Source organism: Loxodonta africana, chromosome 14 (genome assembly GCF_030014295.1).
Source record: "Loxodonta africana isolate mLoxAfr1 chromosome 14, mLoxAfr1.hap2, whole genome shotgun sequence".
NCBI lineage: Eukaryota > Metazoa > Chordata > Mammalia > Proboscidea > Elephantidae > Loxodonta > Loxodonta africana.
The window spans coordinates 36,621,458-36,642,134 of NC_087355.1; the positions used below are offsets into that span (position 1 = coordinate 36,621,458).

A 20,677-nucleotide genomic window follows, 5' to 3' on the forward strand; every position below is an offset into this window, starting at 1 on the left:
ACGCATTAACTGTGATAATAATAATTCTTTTACTCTGCACTTGTCATCAGAAAGAGTTGTACCAATGATTCAATTAAAAATTTCTACCTTAAGCAGAATCTAAGCAGGATCATAATTTAATATTTGATAACTTTGAGACTGAATTCTGTTCTGCAGAAAAAAAATTATTCAAAATTAGGCTCCTCTTGTAAGCATTTCACAGATTTCATCTTAATATAAAGAAGCAAATCTGAAGTGCTATGGCAGGCGTTCTGAGGTGAAGTTAGATCATGTCTAGAATGATTGGAAATATACTCCATGAGGATCAACAATTTTAACATAAGCTTATTATTTTCATTGTTCTAGTTTTAGGTCTAAAGTTTGACTTAATGTCTTTTTAGGGACTGTTTCACTTTGACAAAACCATCTTCTCTGGAAATAACTATGAAAAATCAAGCAAGAAGTCTGTTAATTAGAGTGGTCTGTATTCATGGTACAGTGGCTAATAGTTCCTATGGCGCAGAAACATTAAAATATGTGTTTTACAAGTAAAAAGACAAAAAGTTTAAAACACCTATTTTTTCCATTTGTAGGGAAAAAAAGTTAGCTGAGGAAAGAAATCCTAAAATCATACTATAAACCCTGCTGCCTTTGAGTCAATTCAACTCATAGTGACCCTACAGGACAGAGTAGAACTGCCCCATAGGGTTTCCAAGGAGCACCTGGTGGATTTGAACTGCTGACCTTTTGGATAGTAGGTGAGCCCTTAACCATTATGCCACCAGGGGTCCAAACTCATTTAGTATAGGCAATAATTCAAATCAGTTGAAGATTTAATTGCGTACCCCTCTGAATGCATTTGTATACATTGTTGCTTTTGGAGTGGAAAGAAAAAGCGTGGACTTAAGTAGCTTTACAGAAACTGCTTAATAATTGATTTACCTTCTTGAAGGCAGCCAGACCATGCAATGAGTGAGATAAACTCTGTGCTATGATAACAAAACTGGATTAAACCTGTCTGTTATAGGTAATCTTGACCAAATCTCAATTTGTTTGTTCTTTTGTCTGTAGGATAGCTTAGTAGTCATAACAAGTTACTCTGGCTTCCTTTGGAGTTCTAATCTAGTGAAAAGAGTTATAGAAAGTCTAATTCATCACCTTTCTCAGGCTACAGGTGCTGGTATATTACTCAGCTGAGAAATAAAGTTCTGAGGATTAATTAATGTCTGTAAAATGTTCCAGAAAATTTATTGGTGCTGTGATCCACTGTAGTTGCTTTCATGAATGTATCTTGGTTGTAATCTATCTGATGTCTCATGCATTAAGCTGTTCCATCTGACAATATTCAATAATGTATTAGTTAAAAATATAGATTAAAAGGCTATTGTGTATAGTAGCACAAGAGAACAGAATACGAGTCAGGATGTTTCTATGATTCTTAGTTTTATTTTTTTGACCAAACACTGTTTGGCTAGTAGAATAAGAAATTGTATTTTAAATATTAGCATAATACATGGATGATGTTATTGTTTATGTATTTGGAGGTTTCAGTATATATTCGGTACCTAGAATAGTTCTTGTAATATAATAATCATTAAATAAATTCTTGCCAAATAAATTAACTAGAATCGTGTTGAATGTGCTGTATTTACATACTTGGTATAGAGTCTGTCTACTTCACAAAGGATGTGTGTAGGCTTAAAAAATGTATGTACAATGAAAAATTAAAATAAATAGATGAGAGAATTAGGGCAAAACACAGAAATGCAGATTTATAGTTGCTAGATTTTAGAGGCTGGTAGGAAATCTTGGTGGTTTAGTCATTAAATGCTAAGGCTGCTAACCAAAACGTTAGCAGTTTGAATCCACCAGGCACTCTTGTAAACTCTATGGGGGCAGTTCTCTGTCTTATAGAGTTGTTATGAGTTGGAATTGACACAAAAGATTTTTTTTTTTCTTTTGGTTTTAGAGGTTGGTAACAATCATCTCTGTGCTTCCTAGTGGCCGAAGCAAAGAAGAAAACAGGATCAACTACATGGCATTCAGTGCGCTCTGAAATAAAAAGAAAAGCAATTATTCAGGTGAATCTCAGTCTTTCTTGACTCAGAAACCTGAGAATAATTTCTCTAATGGGTCCTCATTTTTACAATAAACTTCATTAACACAGATATTTAGGGAGGCACTTTGCAATATTATCTGGTAATATAACGCTAATGTGTAAGGCACATTTCAGTAATTCAAAAAATGTCCAAAACAATACAATTCAAGCTGGCAGTTCTCTGATAAGAGACACTGCTATGGTGATAAAGAGAACTCACTTTGAGATCAGATCATAAGTCAATTATGACTCATAGGGACCCTACAGAGTAGAACTTCCCCATAGGGTTTCAAAGGCTGTAGTTTTTACAGAAGGAACTGTGGTGGCACAGAGGTCAAGCACTCGGCTGCTAACAAAAAGTAGGTGGTTTGAATCCACCAGCAACTCTGTGGGACAAGGATGTGGCAATCTGCTTTCCTTAAAGATTACAGCCTTGGAAACCCTATGGAGCAGTTCTACTCTGTCCTATAGGGTTACTGCGAGTAGGAATCAGCCGTTTGGTTTGGTTTTTGGAATCTTCATAGAAGCAGACTGCTACATCTTTCTCCCTCAGACAGGTTAGTGGATTTGACTCACCAACCTTTTGGTTAGCAACCAAACACTTAACCACTGAGCCACCAGAACACCTTGGGATCAGACAGCCTCAGGTAAATACAATTCCTCTTACTATCTGTGACACCTCAGGTACATAACTTCTCACTATGGTTCCTCTGCAAAATGAAGGTAATTAATAGCAACCCATGGCATTGCTGTAAACAATTAGGTAAGTGTCTTTGCACAGTGATATGAAATATATGCACTCAATGGTGGGTGGTTATTTTTATAATTATTGTCTGACTTGTTCCAAAGAAAACATTTAGAATCACTGGAGAACTGGATATATGTACTCAGACATTTCTTCATAAATCCTAACTCTCATAATGAAGCTTTTAATGAGGAGCTATACAGGAGAAGTTTGAAGGTGTCCTTTCGGTCAAGAACCTGAAGTGTAGATATTTAACCAATCACTGAGTAAGAAGAGGTAGAGGGTAGGGGTGAAGTTCTCTTACTAAGACAAGTGTCTGACGGAATGTCCACCCAACTTTCAGAAAGAGGGGTGAGGGGATTAGCCAGAGGCAGAGCTAAAATTCTCCTCAGAAAACACTTCTCACTCTGCTCCAATGTGGAGATTAGTAGTAACTGAGGCCATAACTGCAAACTATTTGGTCTAGGCATTTTTCAAAGCAAAAGTTACCAATTGTTTATGTGGCCGAAGAAATATTTCACAAAAAGGTACCCATAGAACATATAATTTCAAGCAATATGGCAAAATAGTAAGCCCTCTCAGATAAATACATTGCAAACATTACACCCTGGTAACCTAAGACCATAGGACTCATAAGAATAGCCGGACTCTGGTCTTCTGCTCTCTCCTGTGCAAATAACTATGGATTGTTTTGAAAGGACCAAAGTGACACAATGTTATAAAGCATGATACTTTGAATGAGAAAAGCAATAAACTACAGTTGCCCTGCTGTGTCAGAAAAAAAAAAAAAAGTATTATTTAGTTAACTTAGGTACTTGGAAAAAGTCATTAAATGTTTATATTCTCCTATCTCCTGCTTTCTTACTGGTTTTATTTGTATTTGAGAGGTCTATAGTAGAGGAAATATTGCTCACTAGAATATAAGCTCCATGAAGGTGGCCATTTTTTGTTCTGTTTGTTTTTTCTGTTTTGTTACTGTTGTATTCCCATTGTGTAGAATGGTTCCTGGCCTGTGGTAGGTACTAATATACCATTGTTGAATGAATAAATGAACTAGATGCCTTGAAGTGCCAGATTCACCATTTGTAACTCTGCACATGGAGAGCAAGAACTTCATGTCTCAGAGTTTCAGTTTCCTGTGAAAATTGGAGAAAATAGCTTCAAAGTAGTCCTAATCATTAATTAACATGTATGAGAAAGTGTTTTCAGATAGTAATGAACTCTTCAAACATGCATTATTCTATGAGTCTAGGTTTTTTTTGTTTTTTGTTTTTTTTTCCTTTTCTGGGCATGGACTGACTGAAGGTTGTTGTAGCTTAAGTATAATAAGAATAGTAAACTGTGGATTGGTCTTTGACTCACCTCCTTCCACATACTGACTAATAAGAAATTGTAGATGGGGAACATAGGGGAAAAATGTAGATGTTGGGGTCACCAATGCATTACACATGGCCTCATGCTTAGCTGGCTGACCAATATGAGATTCAGAATTTCCAAGTAGTTAGCTGGCTTACATCACAGGAGCATTTGTGGCAGAAAGACTGGGATCATGGGAAACCTAGTAAAAAAAAAAAAAAACCCGTAAACCTGTTGCCATCGAGTCGATTCCAACTGGTAGTGACCCTACAGGACAGAATAGAACTGCCCCATACAGTTTCCAAGAAGCGCCTGATGGATTCAAACTGCCAACCTTTTGGTTACCAGCGGTACTTCTTAACCACTATGCCACCAGGGTTTCCATGTGAAACCTAGTGGCAGTATAATAATGAGTATAATTTCAAAGATGAACATAAATGATATATAGAGATATTTACAACAATAATGTAGTTTGAAATGCGATTTCTAGTGATGATGAAGTTGTATATTTTGCTAATATCATAAACCAGAAAACCAAACCCATTGCTGTTGAGTGAATTTTGACTCATAGCTACCCTATAGGACAGAGTAAACTGCCCTATAAGGTTCTAAGGAGCGCCTGCTGGATTTGAACTGCCAACCTTTTGGTTAGCAGCTGTAGCACTGAACCACTAAACCACCAGGTTTTCTGCTAATACCATGGTGTAGCCTAATTTTATAATGCAAGGAAGTGCTAAATTTCAGTTAGAGATTAGTGATACAGAGCTATAGGTTTCCCTTTTCTCGAGATAAGAACCCCTGCACTACATCATAAGCTTCTTAAGACTGGAAAGCTCTGATAAAGCTTTGTACTCTTAACAACATCATACTCTGTGTCTTCTTCATAATCCAGGTAAAATTATTTTTTTACTTAATAAATAATCTTTCCACTGACCCCTCCTTCTACTTTTCCTAGCGCATTTGAATAGATTTAATGGAAGCAAGGGTAGAGAAACTGGTCAAGATTGCAAGTGACCACAGGACTAGTCAAGCCAATTCACAAAAGTGAGAATGACTTCTACTGTTGCCCATTCCTGGAGCTTCTTACTAGGCACCAATTCTACCTGGTAGAACAGGTGACATGGACTCATGAATATATAGTTTATCTACACTTGGAGTACCCATGCCAGAAGGAGAGGCAAGGGTTCTGTTATGTGAACTATGGACCAACAATGTTGATGTCAACTGGGAGCCTTTTAGAAATGCAGAATCCCAGGCCCTTCCCCAGACCTACTGAGCTAGAATCTGCATTTTAACAAGATCCCCAGGTGATGTGCGTGCACACTGCAGCATGAGAAGCTGTACCACTCAAGCCAAGCTCTCTTCTGTATTGATCACAGAGCAGTGTCTTCCCTCCTGACCTCAGCCTTCTCCACCCCCCTCCCTGCACAAATGCCTCCCCACTCCTAAGTACTGCTTATTTTATCTGCATGTGGCCTTACTTATTACAAAATCATTAAGATTAGAATGGTGCTGATGGCACCATGAATTTAGCTGGAACCTCTCTCCATTTGGACTAACTTCAACTGTGAACTTGGCTTGCTTCACTTTGGTTGATCCCAAGAATGTGAACATTCTGCAACCAATTTCTCTTTATCTAGTTTCTCTGTCTCAACGCCTTGCTGGAAAATATATATTCTTCAGAACTCCTGATGTTACTGAGGACTCCTTCCTCAGTTGAACCCAACCAGATTCTTGCAGCCCAGTAAGACTATTGAGGCAACCTGGAGTCACACAAGCGAATTTACTTTGCCAGCAGCTAGCAAAATGAGACAGTAAGGGCTAGAACCTCCAGAGAGACTGTCTTACTGATTTGCCCATGAACCAAGTATTTACGGGTTTCAGCAAGGAGGGGAGGATGGGTTTTGATGTTTATTCATGAGGTTCTGGTGGCGGATGGGGGGAGGGAGGTGGAGATTTCTGAGAAGGGCTTAGGAAACCCAAATGCAGGTGACTGCGCAGGATTTCGTCTTCAAAAGGGAAGTCCTTTTGTTCTCCTTGACATAACTCATTATGGAATGTGACGCAGGCTCACTGGTTCCCCTTTGTCACATCACCCCCTTTGGCAGGCACGGGAAGGACAAACAGTGGTTGTTTTTACTTCTTTTGCACACATTCTGTACCTGTGGAGTCCTGCAAGAACGGTATAAACAGTTTATTTGCAACATCTTGGAACATTTCCGTTCATACCACCCCTCAGGCAGAACAGTTTGCCCACAGGGCCTGTGTGTTCTGTTCTACTCTCCAGGAGGTGGTTTATGGTTGTACCAGGTTGTTTAGTCCACTCTCTGGCCTGCTTGTCTTTTTCCCAGCCTTTGTGCTGGGGAGGCAGGGGAAAGGGCCCAACTGATCCTGTTCCAGCGAGTCCTGTCTCACTGTCTCACTGACAACATGTTTTTAATCTAATATGTTGCCTTCTTTCAATACAATAAATTTCCGTTCTGGTCAGCACTACCCAAATATTCCTACCACTCTGTATGTCTTTTTCTCCCTATAAAAAGAAGCTCGTTTCTTTGTTCCCCCCACTTCCTTCTCTCCTGACTATCTCATCCTGGCAGTTTGCTTAGACTCAGCAGTTAAGACCAACAGTCTCCAGCTCACACACAGGTACATTACACAAGTTTGTTTTAAAGCCTGTTATTCGGGATCGAAATGCAGGTCGTAACAGAAATTATACAAGTGATGGTTAGTTTTCAAAATAACAAACAAAGCATATTTAATCTATAATATTGCTGTGATACTGTTCATTTGCAATGAAAGGGGAAAAGCAATGTTATTGCAGTACAAACTAAACGATAATAACAATAGTCACTATTGCAATAATAACTAAACAAGAGAAAAAACTTATAATATTGAACGAGAAATAATGGCACACGCATTTTAAATTTCCTTTAACTAAAGAAGCGTGAGAGAGCCGTCTAAAATGTTTGGTTCTTTGTTTCTGGATATAAATGTATCCAGGTCCCCTGGACGTTACTCAAGCCCTCCTCCCAACTTCTGTCCCTACCCTCTGAGGATTTGCATGGGTCAGGAAAAAATAAAGCCCTCTCCATGATTTTTCTATGAGTTTTTGACACTATTTTCTCTTTTTTGTATCTCTGCATTCAAACCCACTTTCTAAGTTTAACCTTATTCTAGTTTTTAATTTAAAAAAAGTAAAAGAAGATCTTCTCGCCAAGTATCTCATGGTCTCTGTAACTTTACTGAAGATTTAGAGATGTCACTGGGGAGGAATGGAACCACACACTCACCTCACTGGCTCACTCGTCACTCTGATCCCTCTGTAGTACTTTCTCTCTGGACACGTGGGTCACCAGGAAGTACCCACTCAGCCCAGTTTCCCTTCCTGTCCTACTGCAGCTGCTCTTAAGTGGAGAGTTCTGCCAGGCTCCCTAACTTCCTGGCCCTCTAAGGTTATCTCTCGCCTATCATCCCGCTCCTGTCAGGTAGCCCTCTCCACACAGCTCTCTTTCTCTCTCTGGGATATAGACACTGCTTCCTTCATTGCCCCTCAGGCCTGGAGGTCCATAGGAGCCCGCTGTTCCTTCTACTTGTTAGATCCTGCACTATCATGTAGAATCCACATTCTGCCCACAATTTCCTGAATAGTCCTTTTAGTACCAAAAAAACCAAGCCATTGTCGTGGAGTCAATTCCAACTCATAGCCACCCTATAGGACAGAGTAGAACTGCCCCATAGGGTTTCCAAGGAGCAGCTGGTGGATTCAAACTGCTGGCCTTTTGGTTAGCAGCTGGGCTCTCAACTGCTGCGCCATAAGTTGTCTCCTCAAATTACTCAATTTGTGCTTGCGTTTTGTTTTCAGCCAGAGCCCTGGCAGGAGTGGAATTATACTTACCAAGTTGTTCTTTAGTCAAGCCCAGAAATGGAGTGAATCACATCAAGCTAATACAAAAAGGCTTCTCCAGGTAATAAACATCCAGCAAATAGGATTTATTGGACTATTGAACTTGATCTTTTCAGTTTAAAAATTTGACAGTAAAAAGGAATGCAGTATTTATATATGCTACAACATGGGTGAATCTTGGAAACATTATGCCAAGTGGAAGAAGACCAAATATTGTATGTTTCCATATATACGAAATGTTTAGAATAGGCAAACATATAGAGACAGATAGTAGATAAGTGATTTCCAGGGATCAAGGGGTAGTGGGGGATAGGGAGAGACTGCTAATGGGTATGGGGTTTCTTTTGGGGGTGATGAAAATGTTCTAAGCTTAGTAGTGAGGATTATACAATTCTTTGAATATCCTAAAAGCCACTGATTTGTGTGTTTTCAAAGGGTAAATTTTATGATATGAGAATTATATCTCAATAAAGCTGCTATTAAAATAATTGCTGTGTAGAAAATTACTTAATATTGCTCTTCTAGCCATAGTCTTTTAACCCCTACCAAATGACTGGATGAGACTATGCAAATTAGGTGCTTGTGGCCCACCAAAGAGATTGGATAACTTGCTAATAATGTCAATAAGGTGCTTGGCACCCTTGTGGGGGTGCGACCATGAAATAAAGTGTATGGAACCCTAACGAGGGGATTGGTCAGTATTGCCATCCTGTTAGGCTTAAAAGAGAGTTAATCCCGGAGCAGAAGGGGATCTGACTACCACCAAGAAGAAGAGACGGGAGCGGAGAGTGTCCTTTGGACCTGGGATCCCTGCACTGAGACCTTCCTAGACCCAGGAGACAGAGAAAGAGAGCTATAATACTGGAAACAGCAAGACAGTAAGAAGCAGAGAAATGGTAGCAGAGACAGCAGAACCAGGAGACTGGCAGGAGACATCACAGTGAGCTTTCTGGCCCAAGGAGTGATAAAGTTAAGTGCCTTTGGGTTAAGGCTTGCTGGCGGAGTTGGGTGCCTCTGGGCACTTACTGGAGGAAATAAAGAGCTTTGTAACACTTGCTTGAGCAGGGCAGAGGCCAGACTGAGAGGCCAAGGGCCAGACAGAGAGAGCGGACATTGCTGAGCAGAGGCTGTCTTGATGGAAGAACTATATCCTAAGTCCTTCCTGATCCTGAATTGTAACCTTTTACTTCCCGAATAAATTCCGTAACTGTGAGTAAGGTCTGTGAGTTCTGTGTTGCCATTGCAATGAATTATTGAACCCAGCAGAGAAGTAGAGATTACTGTGGGAGGGACGGCTGATGATGTCTGACCTCTGCCTCATAGGAATCAGCCTTGGGCTGTTGATGTTGATAATGGTTCTCCTTCCCCTTGTGAAGTTAGACGAGGGCGTAAGACATCTCCACCATGTCTTTTTTTTACCATAATTAAGCCCCAGGAAAGTTCAGAAATCATAACGTTTCATAATCCAGGATAATTTTCTGTTTTCTTAAATTGTATTCTAATGTGGGCTGTGTGAAAATCAGTGTTCGTTTGTTTGATAGTTCTTGTCCTTATCATTACTCTGTGAAGGCTTTAAATATAGAAGCACTTATAAAGGAAGAGTAAGAGGCATAAGAAATATTTTTTTATTTCACTTTTCAGTTAACTCTACCCACATGTCCAGGAAATTGTTGGACTAAAGCTTGGAGCTCTCAGGAGAAGGAGCCTTTTGACCTTCCTCTTGGATTCACACTGTTTCCTATTCCTCGCCTCCCTCTTTTCAATCTCCCTGACTTTGTGAACCTTAGTCCTTCCTCTGGGGAAAACCAGCATTTGGAATTTTGATACAAGTTTCAGGCCCCAGCTTTAAACCTGATTTAGGTAGACGAATGCAGAGCATGTGTTATACACCACCTCATGGAAGCTCAATGCCGGAAGCAGAACAGGCAATTCTTGATTACAGCAAAGTTTCTGAAAATAAAGGAAATTCATTGAGTCCAAAAGGTTGGCTTCAGGTGGAAAAAAACAAGTAAAAATCTGAGTCAGAGAGAGAATCAATTTTAATGAATGTGGAAATAGTCTCAGATACAACACATCTGAGTTACTTGAAATTAATTCACTTTAAAAGTCATGATGATTAAAAACCATTTAATAACCCTAGAAATATCCAGTCCATTGCTTTACAAATAGTATCTCTGTATTGGCATGGTTCAGGTAGACTGGCCCTCAAAATAGAAGTGCTGCGTGGGACCTCTCAGAGAGGTCCATTGTCCTTTGAGAACAAGTGAAAAATAAACTGATTGCAAGTGGGATGCAAACCTTCTGTGCAGAGTCCTTGAAATATTCATTGACAGGTATTTAGCACAGAAAAAGAACCAACAAACTCATTCTACATTGTTCCCTTGTGTCACTGCAGTATTTATTAGGCTGTAGGAAGACACAGGGCTGAGCAGGAACATACAGCTTCAGGGCCTCAGGTACTTTACAAGCCCTTTGAAGAAGAGCTATTTCCAAATTTGGATAAAAAAGGCTTTCTTATTCCTTCAGAAAAAATACTGGGTATTTTGGCTTCCGTTATAATCACATTACAAGGGGCCCTGGTAGGGCAGTGAGAAGTGCTCAGCTGCGAAACAAAAGTCAGCAGTTTGAACTTACCAGCTGCTCTGCAGGACAGAGATAGGGCAGTCTGCTTCCCTAAAGATTAAACCCTTGGAAACCCCGTGGTGCAGTTCTACTCTGTCCTGTAGGGTCGCTATGAGTTGGAATCAACTTGACGGCAGTGGGTTTATAGTCACATCTAAAGACTCTTAGGTGATATCCCTGTCATAAGAGGCTTATGGAGCAAAAGAGAAACATATTGGATGGAAAGTGGATTTGGACTTGAAAGTGTTATTAGTTGCCATCGAGTAGATTCTGACTTGTGGCGACCCTAAGTGTGCAGTGTAGAATTGCTCCATAAAGTTTTCAAGGCTTTGACTTTGTAGAAGCAGATTTCCAGGCCTTACTTCCGAGGTGCCCCTGAGTGGATTTGAACTGCCAACTTTTCGGTTAGTCGACCAGAGCTTGACCATTTGTGTCGCTCAGGGACTCCAAGCTTGAAAGTAATAGCTACCAGAAAAGGTCTAGGAGAGGTTTGTTTTGAGAACAGAATAGAAAAGGAAAACTATAGTTTTCCAAATAGTGACGAATCCTGGGGAAAATAAAAAAAGATGTCTGGATTGAGAAATTACAGACAATCTGTCACTTTGTCTTTAACCAGGATTAAAACACAAACAAAATTTTTGGTTAGCATTTGAAGAAATCTCATAGGTAATTATTTCTTACTTTGTTTTAGATTAGTCAAAGGATTGAATAATACTTTATTTCCTAAAGAGAATTTACAAATAGAGGCTCTATTCTATGTAATTCTGTAATAAAAAAAAAAAAAATTTTTTTTTTTTTTTTTTTTAATAATTAAGTATATTTCACTTTGAAGTATCAGCTAATGATTAAATAAACCCTGACTTTGGGATATTTTCAGGAAATCTGATTAAAATGTCATTTTAATAAATACTTGAATGATAGTATTTTCTTTGTTAAAAGAAAGTGGTATTCAGTAAATCCTTGGTGTTATGGAACACTGAGTATATAAATAAAAATCCTGATAAACTCAGTGGAAAAAAAATGATTATCTCTGAGTTAAGGTGAAATTTTACATTTTGAGTATGTTTTAAGTTACAGCATTTCTTGACTGTGATGTCTCAGATTTATTGTTTCTTTGGCGGATATAAATGTCTGACGAGCTTTGGGTTGATTTCAGAGCCTTTAAAATGTTTGAGTAGATCCTAGAGTGCAGATACCTTAAGAAAACCATCAGCTTTGGATGTTGGCGTTTGAGATTTGGCACCAGCTTTTCAGTTTATTTTTTTTAGTATGCCTGCTACATCCACAATTCCTACATTCTAGAACTTCATACATGATTGTGACCCTTTCTTTTTACAGTAGCAGTGACATAAGTTTGAAACAGTCCCTTAAAACATTGGTGTATTTACCAATTTTCTCCCTTGAAAACGATGGAGCCCTTGGAAATGATCCTTCCCGTCATCTAGCAGGCTTTTGTTCTGATCACAATCCATTGGGAAGCAGTCACTTAGCCCAAAACTTCAGCACTTCCTATGGTAGCTACTGGAAACTAAACACAGGCAAAAATGTTGTTATTTATTACTCTTGTTGGGCTTTTGTATCCCTTGATAAATAAATAGATGTATTTTGACTCTTCCTTTCTACACTTTTCCCCTATGTTTAAAAATACTTTGAGCAAATAATGAAGTGTTGACATTTGATCATCCTTGAAAATCCACCAAGTAAAAGACATTCTATTACTCTATCTTCTGATTAACCATGATGCACAAAGTCCTATGCTCAGATTTAAGGAATATAACCATTGGTTTACAGCTTCAAAATGTTCTGAACTTAGGAAGCAAGAGGTAGGCCTTGAATAGGATGGAGTTTGCCTAGGTAGGCACTGTGTTCTCTTGAAGATAACATTGGTGATGGTCCGTTAGTCAGCTCTCTATCTCTCCAGATCTGTTCTCTTCCAGCGTCCCTGATTGCCCTCATGTTGGGGCTTTGAGCTGGCCTTTTTTTTTTAATTTTAATTGTGCTCTAAGTGAAAGTTTACAAACCAAATCAGTCTCTCATACAAAAACTTATATACACCTTGCTCTTCTCTATATACTCTAGTTTCTCCCCCTCTAATGAGACAGCACACTCCTTCCCTTCGCACTCTATTTCTGTGTCCATTCGGCCAGCTTCTGATCCCCTCCACCCTCTCATCTCTTCTGCAGACAGGAGCTGCCCACATAATCTCATGTGTCTACTTGATCCAAGAAGCTCACTCTTCACCAGTATCATTTTCTATCCCATACTCCAGTCCAATCCTGTCTGAAGAGTTGGCTTTGGGAATGGTTCCTGTTTTGGGCTAACACAAGGTCTGGGGACCATGACCTCCGGGTCCTTCTGATTTCAGATCATTAAGTCTGATCTTTTTACAAGAATTTGGATGAGCTGGCCTTTTTTAAATGGTTGGTGGTTTGCAGCTAGGTGAGACTAGCTTTGAGCACCAGTTTGTGCAGATACACGTACTTGCCGACTAGATGGGAGATAGTACCAGACCAACCTGGCTGGAGGACTGCACGGGGAGCCTTTGATTTCTAGACAAGCACTCCTCACTCTTCTCCATTTGTGGCATTAGCACCTGAATGGTTACTTTGTGCTGCATTGTGAGTAACACCTCACACTTCCTTCAGTGCCTGGGAATTAAGGCGGAGGCGGCAGATTTCCTTGCACAAATCATTACTGTACAGTATTCTGGCACGCAGGAATGGGACCACAGGGTTTAATACCAAGGAGAACTGGATCTCTTTTCTTCCCTTTGGAAAGAACCTAAAACAACAGTTAAGTATTATCTTTCTGCTCTGAAGACCTAAGCATTTATTGTCTGTGCCAGTCCTTTGGAAGTTATAGCATTAACTGACTTGTAGTCATCTTATTACATGTCTATGTCCTCTCCCCAAGATATGATACATGGACATTTAAAAGACAAGGATCAAGGCTTATTGCTGGATTTCACTCCACCCTCACTGTATCTGAACATCTCTGATAAAAGGATGTGTCTTAAAATCGATGGGTTGTTACAATCCCTATCATGACAGTGTTGTCATTGTCTGCACAAGGGTGAACTCGGTTGTAGCTCTTGATAATATCATCACATCAGTTGAGCAGTGGGCATTGTTGATACTGCACATGTTGAATTTAATTGCCACTTCAAATGTCTACAGGATTACTTTATAATTCAGCGATGAAATGGAAGCATTTCCTTTGCACACAGAAGCAGAGAAGTGGGACATAAATACAATGTTAGTGAAGTACATATTATCTATTGGAGAAATGGCTACAATTCCACAGTTTCTTGCAAAGCAACAACTGTATTCTACATGACCTGAGAAAAGAAGGGAGCCACAAGTAGCTGAAGCTTTGTTACACTGTATACTAACATGTGGGCAAAAAGACTGCTTATCATATGTCAAGCAAGATGACTGAAGAAAGGAGAAATTACCCCTTAGATGAATTTGGATTACCCATCCAAATAGATGAAAGAAATTTGAATGCAGTGAGAATCCGTATGACCAAATCCCACGCCATGTAAATAATCAATAAGGCTTACATCATCTGTTGGAAATTTTCTCCTATCTCAGTTAACATACCAATGTGCCTTATAACTGATGGCACCTTGAATTCCATGAAAGGTAGTATTTCTTTGCCTCCTCCAAGAGTCCTACTCCCTTAAACATCCTGGGTTAAAAGTAAATAATTATTTATTGATTTAAAAAAAAAAAAATTTTTTTTTTTTTTTTACTTAAGCTTTGTTGACTTAAATAGGAAAAATTTTCATTTTTGTGGCCTGCAGGGCTGGAAGTTACCTCCTTCCAGGTAGAATAAAGTGATTAGGATGGTCTTTTCCTAGTATGCTTCATTGCTGATGTCTTGAAAGAAAAGTTTAATGGAGGGTAGGCATAGAGAGGGTGGCTGATGTAAGAGAAGACTGAGGCATGAGAATGGAACAGAACATGAGAATGTCAGCCACCACCTTCCCAGCACATGCTGAGGTCTGCTGTCACCCACAGGACACTCTGTCATGATTATCTATGGGTCGGAATCGACTGGATGGCAATGGGATTGGTTTCTTGGTTTATTCCTCCTTCTCTGCAGATTCAGCTTAAAATTCTCCGCTTTTAGCTTAACTATGTTCCTAATTGCATGCATGAGTTCAGTTCCATAGGTAATTCTACCAAACTAACAAGACGGCTTTTTCTAAATGTTTGTTGGGTCATTGTTAGTACTGTGATTTCTAAGAATGTCTCCTTGATCAACTCCATTTTTAGTTTGCTTCGTACCTTTATCCCCCCTTGCTTTGTATTCCTACCCTTTTGGTGTACATCCTGAGGCATAACATATGTTAATATGTTAATATTCTTTATGTCGTCATTTTCATCACTTAGCTTGCGTAATTTGATGTCAATAATATTTATAAACTATTCATTCTTAAAACCGTTATTAGGTATATCTCCAATTGGTAATAACCCCACATTTGATAGTGGCTGTAAAAGTGCTACCACTTTGGTTGGTTTTAATAAAATGCCTATTAATTTTATCATGTATCTTCTTGTCCTCATATGTATAGGATTAACGAAAAAGTAAAATATGCTTTATTCTTTATATTCCCTTTTCTCTACAGTAAACACGAAGCATTTATATTTGCATGAAAGAGAGAAGGAATTAATGCTTATTTAGTGACTAATATGTGTACCAGGCAATACTATACGGTCCTTTTCTTTAATGCTCAAAACAACTACATGAATTACATGTAAGTATTGTGAATTATAGGAGCCCTTGTTGCACAGTGGTTAAGGCACTTGCCTGCTAACTGAAAGGTCAGCAATTTGAACCCACCAGCTGCTCTGCGGGAGAAAGATGTGGCAGTCTGCTTTCCTAAAGATTTATAGCCTTGGAAATACTATGGGTCGCCATGAGTCGGAATTAACGTGACGACAATGGGCTTAGTATGAATTATTGTATTAAGAATTACATTTTCTGTATGAGAAAACTGAGGCAGCAAATGTTTATATAATTATAATGTGGTAGATGTAGGGTGTTCTGACTCTAAAACCCATTTTTCTTTCTTTTCTTATTTTTTTTAAGCCTGTGCGAAATGTTTTTACGGTGTGAATTAGAACGGTGAACGTCCCAGCTGACTGGAGAGTCCTAAACGCTTAGATTTAGGATGAGTCCTTATGATATTAGTAATAACAACTGCTTTAATAACCAGGCTTCACTGAGAGCTTCTTTGTACTAAGTAAGGTTCCAAGTTTTTTATGTGTATTTAATGAACACAACAACTTTGAATCAAAAGCTATTTATTTTCTCCATTTTATAGGCAAGAGACCTGAGGCACCGAGAGTGAACTAACTGGCCTCACCTCACAGAACGCACATCTGCAGTGAGGATTCAGAGCCAGGCAGTCAAACCTAGAGCCTTTGTGCTCAGTCGCTTGAGTCTCGCCTTTTCAAGGTCGGCAGTTCGAATACAACAGGTGCTCCTTGTAAACTCTATGGGGCAGTTCTACTCTGTCCTATAGGGTCGCTATGAGTCATAATCGACTAGACAGCAATGGAATTTTTTTTTTTTTCTTCACTACTCAAGAAACTAAAGCCCAGAGAAGCCTTAGGGGAAGTGTTGCTAAGGATTCCTAGGAGTGTCTGTTCACTGTCATTTTCAGGCACATGTTAGTTGTACACTCTTTGCACACTTTGCACACTTCAGGAGTTCTGATCCATAAATATACCTGTAAAAAGGCATCTATAAATATAGTTCTCCATTCTATATGTTTCTGTTCTGCTCCCTGTTGACATAATGCACCAGTTTCTGTACCAGTATCTGGAACACAGGAGCCCTGGTGGCGCAGTGGTTAGCTTACCAAAATGTTGGCAGTTGGAACCCACTAGCCACTCCTCGGGAGAAAGGCGTGGCATCTGCTTCTGTAAAGATTACAGCCTTGGAAACCCTACAGGACAGTTCCACTCTGTCCTAAAGTGTTGCTATGGGTCAGAGTCAACTCAAGGGCAGTGGATTTGGTTTTAGGATCTGGAATACCAGGTGGCCCTCACTTCCTACCTTTCCAGCCTCACCTTTTGATGCTCCCCACCTCCCTCTCTGCAATCCAGAACTGCCTGCAGTCATTCTCCCCCAACACACACACATATTCACATACACATCCCTGCCCAGTCACATACATGTGCTCACATACAAACACTCCCACATGCCCCTGCTCATCTGCACCCCCACCCACACGGACTCACATACATACATACACACAGTCATTCTGATGCACACATCCACACACACTCACATATCCACATAAACACACATATGTACCCACATTCACACAAATATACACACATACAAATAACCCCACACCCACCCACCCACACTCACATACATATACAAGCACACTCACACACACATCCCCACACACTCACAGACAGGTATACACAACCCCACACACGACTGTTTCTTTTTCAAAGCCTTTGCTCACGGTCCCATAACCTACAACACTCCTCATCAACTCCTATTCTACTACCCTCACCCTACCCCTCAACTGATACCTCATACTCAGCCTATTAGAATGAACTAAGGAGTAACCTCCCCAGGAAGCTCTCTCTTACCTTTTTGTGTTCTGATGGAGTCAGAACCTGTCTAGACTGCTGAGGAGGGAAGAGAATCGGGATCAGCACAAAGCTGGTTCCCGTGAGGAGGAGGTCAGACATACCTCCTCTCTCCAACTTTTTCACTGTTTCTAACACCGGCTGTTCCCCCTCACGGCATTCTGTACTTCTCTGCTGGGTTTATTCATTCCTTACAATGGCCACACAGAGCTCACAGACCACACTCACAGTTATGTAGTTTATTAGGGACGTAACGGGCTACAATTTGTGATTAGGATCAACTTTGTCAGTCAGGACAGTTTCTAACCAAGACAGCTTTCAGCTCCTCGGCAGTGCCTGCAGGAAAGCTGTGCTTCTCTGCCTTCGGCCTCCCTTCTGTAGGCCTCTCTGCTACTAACTTGCCCAACTGATGGTCAGTGTAACAGCCTGCCTTCCTGGCAGCAGCCTTTTGCCATCACTGCTGGCTCCCACTGCCTGGCCTCACTGGGCCTTGCTGGGCCTCTGCCCTGCTCAGGAACATGCTATAGTTCTTTTGACTCCACCAACAGATGCCTGGGGGTACCCTGCTCTACATAAGGTGTTCGGCTCTCTCTCTGTGGGCCAGTAAGCCCACTGCAGCCATCTGCCACTCCCATGGTTCCTGCTGCTTGTACTGCTGCTGCTGTCTCGCACTGTCTCCGGTGTCACAGCTCTTGACTTGTATTGCAGCTCTTTTAGGAGGTTTCCTCTTTCTTCCATTGCCTGTCTCTAAAAACCTCTGTCAGGTTGGCTGCTTATATAAGCAAGCTCCTTTTCAATTTTAAGGCATGGCTCTCCCAGCTGGGCTACAAACAGACCAACTCCCTCCCAAGGTCACTGAATCTTATTGGGTGGTTTTACCCACTCTACTTGCATAGTAATCAACCAATCTTTTGCAAGATAGTAGTCAGCTGATCATTTCTGGCAAAATTATAAACCCAAGACCAGAAAGGCCATATATAAGAGAAACCCATTGTAGTGCACTTCTCTACCCTTCACCCCTACCCCAGGCTGGGTTAGACACTCTCCTCTGTGAATCAGTGAATCAGTGAATTACTGAAAATGGAAAATGGAGTGAAACTGGAAAAATGACCCCAGTCACTAAGCCACCTCATCCTTGCCTAGATTTTTAAAATGGGTCAGAAATGGTTAAACATATATTTGAGATTTTAAAAGTCTTCTCAGCTAAGGGACTCCTTCAGGGAAAGGCTTTAAATAAGGACAGGCAAAGGGGTTTGAGGAGGTGTTGGGAGAATGGTTGTATGAGAAAAGCTGCCCAGTCAGAGAATGCAAATGTTCCCTTCCTGTCTGGTGCCAGGGGAGGAAAGCACCAACCTCAAAAATATGGGTCATATGCAACCTCGGGCTACCCAGAGGGTTACCCAATGGTTTTGTATGTCTTATGGGGAGACATTCACCTCCCAATATATTTAAAGTGATCCAGTGAGAGAGAAAAAATGCGTATGTAATGAAGTTTGGAGCTCTGAAATAGAGTGTTCAGAACTGTGGGAAAAAAGCTCATAAAACCATCAAATCATCCTCCTCTCCTCTGCTGGGCAAAGTGTTAAAGACATTTTTTCTTTTTCAAAGACTTTTACAAGTAGATCAATGTTTGACTAATTCAGACTCCCTACTGTGCTGCCAATGTGGAGTAGTTCTAATAAAAAAGGTGAACTCTCTATTGAAAAGTAAGGTTATCAAAAATTTATGATAAATTTATAGTGCATTAGGAGAAAAGAGAGACAAAACCCAAAAACCTGGTTTAAAGTATTTTTTTTACCACAGAAAAGAGGAAACAGCTCTGGACATGGAGTTAAAAATCTGAGTTTGAGCCTCAGCTTGGCCTTTTACTCTTAAACATGTTATTCTCCTGCCCTGAATTTCAGTTTCCTACTCCGCGAAATGGGAAAATAATACCTACTTCACAGAATTGTTCTGAGGAAAAATGACGTAACATTAAAAAAAAAAATGTCCGAGCCTGGGACAGAGTAGATGCTTGATAAGGTTAGTTTCTTCAGTATTTAGCAGAAATGAATAATTTATTTGCTTTAACTGTTTAAAAGCTACAATGTTTACCAAAAAATCTATTTTTTGGGTTAATAAACCACAGTTTTCATTGCTGACAAAATTAAATATTAGGCTTCTAACCCATTTCTAATGAGTTATTTTATAAGTCTTCAATGTTTATTAATCGCCAGCAGAAGGGGCTAAGCTGGGTGGTTGCTGGGAAATCCTTGAACAGGAGAAAAGCAATACTACAAGTAAATCCCAGGACAGAGCCGGTAGCCAGACGATAGCTGTGGCCTGGATTCTGCAAGCACTCCTCAAAAAATAGGGGAAGGGCAAAAGGGCAACCATAGTGTAGCTAGTTGGTGTGGAATTCTAAATCAGTGACTCAGAGATTAAAAAGAAAAAATAATAATAATAAGTATGACAAAACTCCAAATGCAAACTCTTTCTCTCTTCTTTTTTCATTGTACTTTAGATAAAATGTTTACAGAACAAACTATCTTCTTATTAAACAACTAGTACACATTGTTCTGTGACTTTGCTTGCTAACCCCACAACATATCAACACTCTCCGCTTCTCAACCTTGGGTTCCCCCATTACCAGCTTTACTGTCCCCTCCCCCTGCCTTCCCCTCCTTACCCTTGAGCTGGTGTGCCCATTTAGTCTCGTTTTGTTTTATGGGTCTGTCTAATCTTTGGATGAAGGGTGAACCTCAGGAGTGACTTCATTACTGAGCTAAGAGGGTGTCCAGAGGACCATATTCTCAGGGTGTATCCCATTTCTGTCAGATCAGTAAGTCTAGTCTTTTTTTTTTTTTTATGAGTTAGAACTTTGTTCTATATTTTTCTCCAGCTGTGTCTAGGACCCTCTGTGGTAATCCCTGTCAGAGCATGCAGTGGTGGTAGCCGGGCACCATCTAGTTGTGGACTCAATCAGGTGGAGGCTGTAGTACTTGTGGCCCATTAGTCATTTGGACTAATCTTTCCCTTGTGTCTTTGATCTTCTTCATTCTCCCTTCCAAATGCAAACCCGTGATATTACCTCAGTTCTAAAGAAGCAGGACCTCTGAAGGTAAGGCCTGGTGATTCTCATCATCAGCCACTTTGGGGAACCACTGTTACAGAGAATGCTTCGAGATCCGTAGGTTAATATTTTTACATATCATAAATCATACTTCCAAACTCAAACTGTAGCAAAAGATAATATTTGGCAAATATGTATAAAATTATGCTTATACCTATATTTTGAAGAATATTCATGTGTTGTGTAAGATGTCATTTTTTTCTTTCATTCATTAACATGTGATCTTCCTTTGAATCCGAAT

The 20,677-nt window shown here is 40.0% G+C and overlaps 2 long non-coding RNA genes across 3 annotated transcripts in view; one reads left to right on the forward strand and one right to left on the reverse strand.

The window, feature by feature from the left end:
* The first annotated feature begins 1,416 nt into the window (after window positions 1-1,416).
* Window positions 1,417-20,677, forward strand: part of LOC135227619 (uncharacterized) — a 30,090-nt gene continuing 10,829 nt past the window's right edge. The window contains exons 1-2 of one of the 2 annotated variants that reach the window (XR_010317791.1): window positions 1,417-2,724; window positions 8,041-8,143. This is a non-coding gene — a long non-coding RNA (uncharacterized LOC135227619). Of the gene's footprint in view, window positions 8,144-20,677 lie in introns of both variants that reach the window. The other variant, XR_010317790.1, reaches the window with a different exon arrangement.
* The window catches only part of LOC111750065 (uncharacterized), a 62,551-nt gene continuing 46,265 nt past the window's right edge, over window positions 4,392-20,677 (reverse strand). The window contains exons 2-3 of the long non-coding RNA XR_002785197.2: window positions 12,093-12,232; window positions 4,392-10,032 (exon numbers count right to left, since the gene is read on the reverse strand). This is a non-coding gene — a long non-coding RNA (uncharacterized LOC111750065). The remainder of the gene's footprint in view (window positions 10,033-12,092; window positions 12,233-20,677) is intronic.